Raw genomic sequence first — 11,754 nt, 5'->3', positions numbered from 1 at the left:
AACTCAGTATCATCACACACTCTGGATTCTCCCACCCTTGTTCAATTTCACCAAGTGCCTCATACCCAAAGCCAACTTCAGACAACTGAAGGGTCACCTTTGGAACTGCAGGAGCTGAGTGATTTTAATGTGAGCATCACCATTTGAAGTGGGCACAATGTTCGAAGCTGGAGCATCAAAAAGCTGGGAGGCTGTCAGTGGTGAGGAGAAGCATCTCTTTCTATTGGTCAGTTAAAATAACAGGACATAATTTTCACTTAAATTAGCCAGTGAGACCAATGGCTCTCAGGGTTATTTACACACAAATGCTATAGTATCACAGGCAAGGGCCAGATTCATGATTAAATATGAATGCCCAGAAGTTTAGGTTAATGTCATTTTGCCATTTGCTTTGTGGGAATAGTGTCTCACCGTCTCCCTCAACACTGACATGCACCAGACAGCAGGAAGTTGCATAATTAATATAAATCAAACCTCAGTACAGAAAAATCAAAAAGGCACAACAGTTCATTCCAGCTACCCGTTTAAAAAGGTGTCGTGTTAATTACTGAATGTTTTCTTCCTCCAGGATTTGCAATTTAGGTTCTTTGGTCCTCCAGAAAAAGCTGACAGGGACCAAGACGTTAAAAATTAATGGGATGCCAATGCCAATTTCTGGTCACTTCCTCTCTGTGGTCCATTAGGGAACCACTTGTGATGTGCAAGAGCAAACTAGCAACAGCCTCAAATCTATCCAAACTCCAGGCGGCTGTGTCCAACTACACTGCTCCACCTCCTGCCCAGTTCCCATGAGTTGACTCAGCATGGGCATGAGACTGAATATAGGATATTCCTGCTGCATTTCACCCTGCAATAGGAAGGGTTGCATCTACACATCGACATGGCAATCTGTCTTGGCGGTATTCACGCTCTCTCCTGGAGCTGCTGACTCATGCTGACTAATGCTCAATTACACATTCCTGAAGCAGCCATTTTTACCCTTTCATCACACCTGCTCAGCCAACCAGCCATTCAACAGCAGAAAGCATAATGGCTCCAGCAAACATCTCTCCCCATCTGTTTCACACATTTACATAGAACACGTGGATGGGTGGGTGGTAAAGGAGGGCATAAGGGAAGTAAAGAAACAGATGTCATGGTGTAAAAATTGCAGCTTTCGACAACTGTTCCAACGTTTCTCTTTTCTATCCAGGAGACCTCGATTATGGTGCCTCACATCACCAGCTCCTAGGTCAATGAGGCCGGTGCTTGATCCTGTCAGGTTCCTGTTCTGAATCTCTCAGCAACACAATCAATGGCATTTTAAACATTACAACGTGGGGAAAGCAGCAGCCTAGTGGTATTATCGCCGGGCTGTTAATCCAGAGACCCAGCTAACATTCTGGGGACCCAGGTTCGAATCCTGTCAGGGCAAATGGTGGAATGTGAATTCGATAAATATCCGGAATTAAGTGTCCAATGATGACCGTGAATCCATTGTCAGTTGTTGGAAAAACCCACCTGGTTCACCAATGTCCTTTAGGGAAGGAAACTGACATCCTTATCTGGTCCAGCCTATGTGGTGCCAGACCCACACACGATTAACTCTGAACTGCCCTGTGGGCAACTAGGGACAGGCAATAAATTCTGTCTAGCCAGTGACACCCTCATCCCGTGAATGAATTTAAAAAAGACATCAGCGGAGAGGCGACTGTGTCAGTTATAGACAGAATAGGTACAGAAGGCTGACAAAGGATTTCAGCCCGACTTTCCTGCTCCTCTGATGGGGTATGACCTGCTGTCCTTTTCCAGCCTCACAGCAATGGACTTCAGCAGTCCTTATTGTTTCCAGGTACAAAAGGCCATTCAGCGCCTTAGCCTGATCGAGCATTCACTCGACGGTCGGTTTCAATGGTATTTATTTTGCCTCTCTAACATTGTAGACAATCTCAATACCCTTTCATAGGAGCATGTTATGAGTAGATGTCATTTAAACACACACACGGCAAAAACTGTGAGCACAGTAAAACCCTACAGGCAGCACATGGTTGGTTCACTGGTTGATCTGTTTTTGGTGGGAATTTTCTGAAGGAGGAATGCTGGCTCCTCCTCAACTCCAAAGGAACAAACTCCGACGTGATGATTAATGTCCCCCATGTTGCACATGAGTGTGGAGAGGAGTCAATCCTGGCTTTCAAAAGGGAATTAGATAAGCACCTAAAGATTACAAACAAAACTGCAAGGCTACTGAGAAAGGGCAAGGAAGTGGGACCATCTCCCTTACAGACATGCACAGGTCCAACAGGTCAACTTGGCTCCTTCTGTGCTACAACCGTTCTATCTATCCCTAACAGGCAAGTGACACAAGCCTTTCGTAGCCCTGCGGTTACATGCAGCAAACCTGTTCAGCCACTTTATTTCTCACCTTCTGTGACATGACTGCTTCGTGTGGAAAGTGTCCATTGAGAGGCTTTACCCTTTTGGGAAGAGGGGCCAACAGTAACTAATTTATGGCATTGCTGATGGTAAAGTGAATTAACGGCAACATGTCAATTGCAGTTCTGCTGAATCCATTTTAAAAGCATGCCAACAGCACCAGCTGCATTCACGTCCAATGACCCATTCGCACAATATGCCAACCGTACATCTCCTCTTCTGCCAATCCATCTGTGCAAGTGTAGCAACTTTATTCATCATACCAAGCCAGCTTTCCACACCCACTCCACCCAAATACCCATGCCAAGTGTCAACGTTTGTCTGTCACAACAGCTGCAGCATGGTCACCCGATGGAACACAGAACAAACTGCTTAAATGTGAGTGACAGTAGCTCTTGTGTAGTTTGCCGAATGTGTCGGAATTACACGTCTGGTTAATGAAAGCACTGATCTGACAATGTGCAAGGAATTAGCAAGAGCTCAGCAATCTCATCCACATTCCCACAGCAACGGTGGGGGGGGCGGCGAGCTACTGGATGGTCAATTCAGCCAGAACAGATGTCAGCAGATAAGAATCAACAAGCGATCAGGTCAACTGAAGTCCTTTCTGATAGAATGGCGTCAAATTTGTCACTTGCCAATCCGTCAGCCTAGTTCCAGAATCTAGGAATATTTGGAAGGTCACAAACAGTGCATGCAGTATTTTTGCAGCCACCTTTTTTTAACAACTCTAAGGCGTAGGCTGTACAGGGACGTCAGTACCATGATACTGTGGTCACTTTGCTCATCTGTACAGGTGGCAAAAACCTCATATCCAGTCTGCTAAACACAAAACCATTCCTTGCCCCCATCTTTCTCCCATGCGGTCATAAGTTCCGGCTCATAATCACTAAACCATAACAGTAGCTCTTCCCAACTTGAGCGTCCATTACTCTTCCCCACGCCATCCCTTCCCTGGTGCCCCAAAACCTTAGACACAGCTCAAAAGCTCGGCGCTGAAGTTCCTCCCGTTTTGACGAAGGGTCACTTGATCCGAAGTGTTAACTCTGATTTCTCTCCACAGATGCTGCCAGATCAGCTGAGCTTTTTCAGCAATTTCCGTTTTTGTTCAAGATGCAGATACTTACTTCCCATGTGGTTGTAAGGGTGCTCTCTTTCGTTAAGCTAATTACTTTATCAAACTTCATTTGCAGATGAACCAAGTGTCTATTTATTTGCATGCAAACATGAACCATAAATATTGGAGCCAAGAAAGCTACATTACTTGTACCACCTTCCCCACCCTCCACCATTACCAAATTCCCAGCTTTTACACTTCACCCACGATGCACACTGTGACAGCAGATACTGTTTACTCTTTCCCACCTTTGTGAACCATATGGAGTTAATTATGCTTAGCTTACCGCTTATTGCGATTAACTCCTCTCTTCAGACAATCGCTCACTGCTAACTGCCAAAGGGGACTTTTCTGTTCAGTTCTGGCGAAGTCAGACTGGACTGAAAAGTTTAACTCTGACCTGCCCAGTTTCTCCTGCATTTCCTGTTTTGATTTCAGATTTCCAGTACCCCCGCAGTGTTTTCTCTTTAATTTCTGTTCGTTGGTTGAGTAAATTGCAAATTCTGCGCAAGAAACTAAACAAGTTAAACGAAACTTCAGTTCGATACTACTCACCCACTGCACAGAGAAATCCACCCGCACCAAATTCTCAACAGTAAACCCTCTAGGAGGCGGTGAGATGGGAGTTTATAGATCCAGTTTGACAGTGACCACAACATGCATCGTTAAAGTGATCCGGGAAGGAGAATTGGAGTTTAAACAGCTACAAAATAAACGTGCTGAGGGCTAAAAACGACAATATTTGGACATATCTTTTTGCATTAATGGTTCTCCCAGGTGGATTTTTTAAAAAAACAAGAAAGGCCGGATAGTTCACCGCCTATAATTAACTGCACCCTTCAGTAACCGCATTTCTATGCTCCCAGTTCTCACAATAGCAGATGTCACTGAGCCCACCCCCAGCTAGTCTGGTATCAGATTTCATGACGTGTTCGGGTGAATTTCCCATATTTGAGCGTCTGCAGCCTGTGCACCTAGTACAAAACTTCATGCCCCGCTCCCTGCTAAACGTTTTCAGCATACCAGACACCAGCACCCATTTCTCACTGTCCCGTTCGTGTGCAGTCAGAATGATCAATCCTTGGGATTTTGTTGCAATCTCCAAGAATCAAAGATTCACCTCCAGGGCGTTGACATGATTAAACCAAAAGAGGGAGAAAAAAATTGAAGGAAATTTTTTAAAACTTCGTTTCCTCCCCCCCGGCCAAACATTTGAATTTATTAGCTACATTGGGCCAGGGACGTGTTGGTGAGGGAACAGCACTGTTTCACTGACAGGATGAATTTAACGCAGTAACTTGAGTCTGTTTCCTCTATTCAATTGGCAATGGGAGGTCCGGAAAACGAGCCAATGGAGGGAGTCTTGTAATAAAACCTCCGGTAATTCATCCAACCAGAACTGACAACCCGACGAACTGTTTACTCCATCAGGTTTGCCGATGTTAACATTAACACTTAACAACAGCAACCAAAAGTAGCATCGTGCAGTGTAAGGTCCTTTTAAATATGATTTCTGTGCGGTATTATGTTAATTGCATGTGAATTGCGTTTAATTATATGCGTGTGGAATATTTTAATCGAGCTTTCATTGGAATTTATATAATCCCTATCCCTGGACCAAAAGACTCATGTTCAAGTCCCACCTGCTCCTGAAGTATGCAATGACGTCTCTGAACAGGATGACCAGGTTGCACGTACATGAAGGGACACAGATAGTTGAATTCGGGGCCATATTCTTGTAAGATTTTACTCCGTACACAATTGTAAGGCTGTGTAAAGATTCGCTCAAGTGCTATCCTTCATTCTTATCGCAACAGAACATATCAGAAGGAGTGCTTGAACAACAAACAAGAATCCAGCAATGCAAGTTGACAACTTGGCTTTCCAGATTTGGGGCATTTTTGCAAAATGATTTTGACCTATACAACATTAAGTCTTGTCAGGATCAACCCCACATTAAATGTTAAGTGTACTCAAACAGCATTTCAGCTTGAATAAGAGACATTTGGGATATTCCCTTTACACCAGTTTATGTTTCGAACCCTCAGTGAAAACACCAGGGGAGTGTAATCCATGCAAAATCCCTTGGCTGTATGTCCAACATGAAATGTATAATTATATGCAGTTACATGGGGGTGGCTGTGTGCACGCATTATGGTGTGAAGCAAATTATTTTCCTATTTTGAACCAGCTAGACTTAATCACTCCACCTGTACTGTTGCATTGTTGAGCACAAGACAATGCTCCCTCTGCTTGGGCCCAATTTCAGAACAGCACCCACTTGAGTGAACCTTCTTCGTTTTCTACACATCTCAGTTTTTGGCTCAAAATTAATGTAACACCAGCTGCTGGCAACAATTTTTCCTTGTAAAAAAAACTTACTCCAATCATGACTTTATCATTATATTCCAGCTGCTTGATCTTCCAGGTCCAATTCTCAAATCTAAATTTTCACTGAATTCAAACAAATTACCTTGGATGCTGGAGATCTGAAATAAGAACAAAGTGCTGACAAAACTCAGAAGTTCTGGCAGCATCTGTGGAGTGAGACATACAATTAATGTTTCAAGCCCAATGATGATTGTTCAAAACTATTAGTAGTTCCACAGATACTGCCCCACCTGATGAGTTTCTCCAGCACTTTCTAATTTTATGTCTGCCGGATTTGCCTGACATGAGAAAACATAATTGGATGTGGGGGAGACAATTTATACACGACAACTATAAGGATGTCTCTTTTTTCAAACCTTTGATGGAATATGGGTATCATTTGAGAGGCCATTAAGTTGTTGCCCATCTCTGGAAAAGGAGACCTGGGTTCAAGTCCCACCTGGTCCAGAGGTATGTAACAACATCTCCGAGCATGTTGCATAGCAAATACCTAAACCTCTATTCCCAGAAGATTAGCCTGGTCGCCCTGGATTACTCATCCAGCAACATTAACACTATGGTCACTATTACTCATCACCTCTCTGATAAGATTTATGACCAAACTACTGACTCTTTAACCCACTTCTCTTCAAAACACCCAATTCCTCATTTTCATACTGGGCACTTCAGAACTGGTACAGCATGGAAGGAAGCCATTCATCCAATTATGCCTGTGTGGGCTTTCTGAAGGAACAGATCTTCTATGTATGTCCCTACATTTAGATAGAGTTACGATAAATGATAACTCATTAAATGAACTTGCTTTGGTGCCCTCACTGTCCTGGACTATTCAGGCAGCACCAGCTTGGAGCCTTGAATGTTCATGTAGAAGGTGTACATTTTAATTCTTGACCTTCCATTTTTGGGCGCCTCAGTGCTGCAAATGAACCAATGATTAAGTGGCAAAAGTGCTTAAGTGAACTGCCAATCACTCACTATTTCCCCTGAGGGACAAGATGATCCAGGTCACGATCTGCCATTCTTTATAATCTAGCAGGGACTGCAGAAAATCTTTGACAGTTGAAACCAGCCCTTAGCTCAACAGGTATTATTTGCACCAGATTGGTGGGATTGATGCCTGATCCAAAAGGCGCAAACATAAAAACCCAGGCTGACAAATCAGTGCAGCAAACACAGGCATCAGTCATTGAAGATGCTCAAAGATGAGACATTAGACCGAGGCTCGAACTGCCCACTCAGCTGGACATGAAAGACACAACTTGAAGAAGAACAGTCACTGCTAATTTCTCAAAGAAAAGGTCACTAAAACAAATGGTCATTGTATGTGACTTGCTGTGCACAAATGGGCTGCCACATTTCCTACAACTGTGACTACACTTCAAACGCCTTCACTGCTCATTAAAATGGGACGTTCGGGTGTAGTAAAAAGCTTCACAACATTTGCAAGGTCTTCCCGACAACCACTTTGAACCATTCTTCCACTAATAAGCTGAGACTAATGACGGGATTTGTAGATTCTGCCTCTGACTCTCATATGGGTGAAGTTTTATGCATTTGCACAGGTTTTGTCCATATAAAATGCCCATTAGTCTTGCTCTCTTTAATCTTCACTTGCTAATCTTCCAATCAATAAGAAAGCACAGCTGTTCCATTTCAAAGCCTCTCTGCAGGGATGTTTCAAAAAGGCAGGATATAAGGCTCCAGAGAGATGGAAACAGGCAAATGGTATGAAGCATATGTTTGCTCTTTGCCATTAATTTGTGTGATTCAAAGTCAAAACTAACAAACCTCAAATCCAACTGATTTCTCTGATCTCTCTGACAAGAGGGAGTGATAGGTTTGCTATATCACTCATTAGAGTAATGGAGGATAAAAACCTGACACAGCTACATTCATTTGATTAGTTTCAGAATTCCCAATCATCCATTTCCCGACTGGAGAAGTCACAATGCTGTAAAAGACGGTCTGGCATTACAGGAAAATTCTGCCAGCAAACTCCCTTGCATTCTTAGATGGAGGAACCACCACAATGACACAAAGAACAAGCAAGGAATAAGAGCTGTAAAGTCCACAAAAGAGGCACACCACAGTTTAGGCAGGATGCAAAGGCACTGGAGATGGTGCAGGAAACATTTATAGGAATGATCGCAGGGGATGAAACACTCTAGATAGATTGGTGCAGCTGGGACTGTTCTCCTTGGAGAGAGTTGAACGGATATTAAAGTGAGGTGTTCGAGACCACGAGTGATCTCTGGTGAAGTAGAGAGTGAGAAACTCTTCCCAATTCAGATCGAGAACTAATGGGTACAGATTGAAAGGTCATCCGCAAAGAAACCAGAGAATTTGGAAAGCACGGAAACAGGCCCCACCAGTCCATGCCAAACATGATCCCAAGCTAAACTAGTCCCACCTCTCTGCTCCTAACCCATATCCCTCCAAACCTCACCTATTCATGTACTTATCCCCATGTCTTTTAAACATAATTGTACCTGCATCCACCACTTCCTCAGGAAGTTCATCCCATACACGAACCACGCTCTGCTTAAAAAATTTGCCTGTGTCTTTTTGTAAATCTCTCTCCTCTCACCTTAAAAATGTGCCCCCTCATCTTGAAATCCCCAATGCTAGGAAAAATACACCTACCATTAACTCTATCTGTACTCCTCATTATTTTATAAACTTCTACAAGGTCACCTCTTAACCTCCTACACTCCAGTGAAAAAATCCCAGCCTTCCTTTATAACTCAAACCTTCCATTCCCGGAAACATCCTGATAAATCTCTTCCAAACCCTCTCCAGCAAGATAATATCCTTCCTATAACTGGACACAGTATTCCAGAAGAGGCCTCACCAATGTCCTGTACAACCTCAACATAACTTCCAACAAGCCATATTATCCTTTTTTTAGGATCTGGAATACGCTGTCAGAGATTGTGGTGCTGACAGATTCAAACCGAAGCTTTCAAGAGAGAATTAGATGACCTGAAAAGCAAAAATGAACAGGGCTACAGGGTGAAGGCAAAGAAGTACATTTAGGGGGAACTTCTCGTTCAAAGAGGTAGTACAGGCACAACAGAGCAAACAGCTTCCTTCTGTACTGTAACACCTCTCTGACACTGCGAGCCTAGGCAGGCTATTTGCCGACAATGCGCATCACCAGCAACCTCCATTCTATTCTTGTTCAGAGCCTGCTCATGTCTAACAGTGGCTGCTGGATAGTGATCCATTGGGATGGGATCTGTCTGATTCCCTCTCAAACCCACTCCCTCATCTTCCCCTCCCCACGTGGCCACAAAACCCAATTGGACGCTCCCACTCCAGGTAAGCTGCATCAGCAGAGTGGGCTTTGTCATGTGTCCCCATGTGTCTGTTCTGTAGTTTACAAACTCATCAAACACTGTCTATATTCACCAACTTGGGGAAGAGGTTGGAGATGTGATTGCCTGAAGTGGGGTAGGAAGACGAGTGAAAATGGGTAGGGCGCTCTGATTCAGAGTTTTCTCACTTCAAATGTTGCAGAGCGGGAGCTCAGTGTTCAGGATGTACAGCTGCTTTGTCATGCCGCTCAGTGCATTCCAGAACTTGAGACCATATTTTGAAAGTCACGCCTGGTATTAGTTCACTTGCTCGGCCAGGGAAGGGGAAAGTAATTCCCAAGTACAAGGCTCATGCAAAGCACAGAAACTGTCAGATCATCCGCTCCCAAATGGCTAAAATAGTAGGTCACAGCTGTTAGTTAGGTCAAGTGAAAGATTGCAGTGATCTACAGTGACTCGCCTCAGAGTTTCACTGCTCCATAGGCTGACCTACAACAGCAAGGAGGGCACAAACACATCAGTTAGACTTTTCATAAGGCCTTCTACCCAATGATAGTCCAAGTTACACTCTAGTGCATTACTGAGGGAGTGCTGGATTGCCAGCAGTTCAGTCGCCTGCACACTGAGGCTCCATCTGCCTGTTTGGGTGCATGGTATCAAATTGAATTGTCTGCACTGGCAACTTCCTACAGCATTCTTCACTTGAGCAAAAGTGTGTACAACTCACGGACTACCAACGTAAAGCACAAACTCTGAAGGAGTAATGGAAAATTGCAGAAAAGCACCATTGAAAGAATGCCTTTCATCCAGCAATGGTCATGAAAACACCCCATGAAAGTCAGAGCTGAACCCACAATAAAGACAGACCTGATGCGCCACAATGCATAGTCCGTATCCATCTTCACTGTAACCCTCTACAACACTTCTCGGTGAAGTATAACCAACTTTAACTGTTCACAAGAAAAAAATTCTTTTTAACCCGCCCATTATCTTCACAGATAACAAGGTGTAGAGCTGGATGAACACAGCAAGCCCAAGGGTCTAGGCCCGAAACATCAGCCTTCCTGCTGCTTGGCCTGCTGTGTTCATCTTGTTATCTCAGATTCTCCGGCATCTGCAGTTCCTGCTATCTCTGAAACATTATCTTCACAGGCTGTTTTATGTGATAAGTTGTTGAACTGTTGAATCTGGAACACAGCTGTACAGTGACAGTCTCAAGAGGCAGCCCAGGCATCATGTAAATGCCTACAAAACATGTCTTTCTTGGAAGGTGGGCAACACAGGTAAGGCCGACATTTTTCTGAAGAAGGATCCAGACCCGAAACATCAACTTTCCTGCTCCTCTGATGCTGCCTGGCCTGCTGTGTCCCTCCAGCTCCACTCTGCGTTATCACTGACTCTAGCATCAGCAATTTATACCATCTCTGACATTTATAATGTGAAGATGGTGGTAGACCTTCTCCCAAAACTGCGACTGGCCATGTGGGAAAAGTGATTCCCGCATGGGGTGGTGGCCTTGGGGTAACATCATTGGCCAACAATCCATGGGCCCGGGCTAATGATCTTGGGTTAAGGATTGAAATCTTGCTATGGCAGCTGGGGGAATGAGATTCCAATTAATTAACAAATACAGTTAATTAAAAGAAAGCCAGTGTCATCATGGAGAATGAGAAAATATCAATAAAAACCCATCTGGTTTACGAATGTCCTTTTTGGGAAAATGAACTTGTCATCCTTTCTTGGTTTGGCTTGCACGTCACCACAAATTAATTCAAAAAGAAAGGCAGAACCTTGCAGCTGGTCACAGCTCACCTCCAAAGCCCAAAGGGAACACTGTACTGGGTACCTTCAGAAGTGATGATGGAGTCTTGCCCATCTTTGGGCTACCACTGAAGGGATTTTGCCCAGCTAACACCAATTCATGCAATGGGCTAGCGCCCACTGGATTCTGGGCTGAGACTGTCCAAGGATCCTCTCAAACCAATCAGAGAAAGAGAAGCTTCATTTGGCCTAATCTGGAACATTCCACAATCCAGCTCCCTGAGGTCAAAGTGAGTACAGGGCATATTGTCCAGCAGAAGCTTCTTGTTATCTGATCACTTGGCTTCATGACAGAGTTGCCATGGAAACTGCGACCAGCCAATGAGATAAGAATGATAAAAAGACTTAGCCAGGACCTGAGGGTTCTAGTGTCAAAGTAAACTAGGAAAGTGAGTGATGTGACAGCTTCACCATAATGACAGGCATACCAATGACAACCATTTAAAACAGTGACAAATCCTGTCAATAGGAACTGCGCAGGGAGCACCACAAAAATGGCCAGGAATTGAAAATGCTCTCACAGCGAAAGAAAACTACTGCAAAGCTTCCTTGTTTTAACTGGCTTACTGAACAAGCAGCAAAATGTGAAGAATGTGAGGATACAGCAGATTCCCATAGAACAAGCAGCCCCACGTGAGGGATCTATAGGGGCTGGAGCTATTGCACTTTCAAAACCACTTCCCCTCCAACTAC

The 11,754-nt window shown here is 44.0% G+C and overlaps 1 protein-coding gene across 3 annotated transcripts in view; it reads right to left on the bottom strand.

The window, feature by feature from the left end:
* The window catches only part of cuedc1b (CUE domain containing 1b), a 160,827-nt gene that overhangs the window by 96,624 nt on the left and 52,449 nt on the right, over positions 1–11,754 (bottom strand). The window contains exon 1 of one of the 3 annotated variants that reach the window (XM_048557402.2): positions 4,088–4,395. The exons of 1 other annotated variant lie outside the window; for it this stretch is intronic. The gene's annotated coding sequence lies outside the window, so the exon portion shown is untranslated. Of the gene's footprint in view, positions 1–3,818; positions 3,913–4,087; positions 4,396–11,754 lie in introns of those variants that run through there. One more of the 3 variants, XM_048557403.1, reaches the window with a different exon arrangement.

The sequence above is a fragment of the Stegostoma tigrinum genome, chromosome 27, assembly GCF_030684315.1.
Source record: "Stegostoma tigrinum isolate sSteTig4 chromosome 27, sSteTig4.hap1, whole genome shotgun sequence".
Lineage (NCBI taxonomy): Eukaryota > Metazoa > Chordata > Chondrichthyes > Orectolobiformes > Stegostomatidae > Stegostoma > Stegostoma tigrinum.
This window is presented reverse-complemented; position numbering and strand designations above follow the sequence as displayed.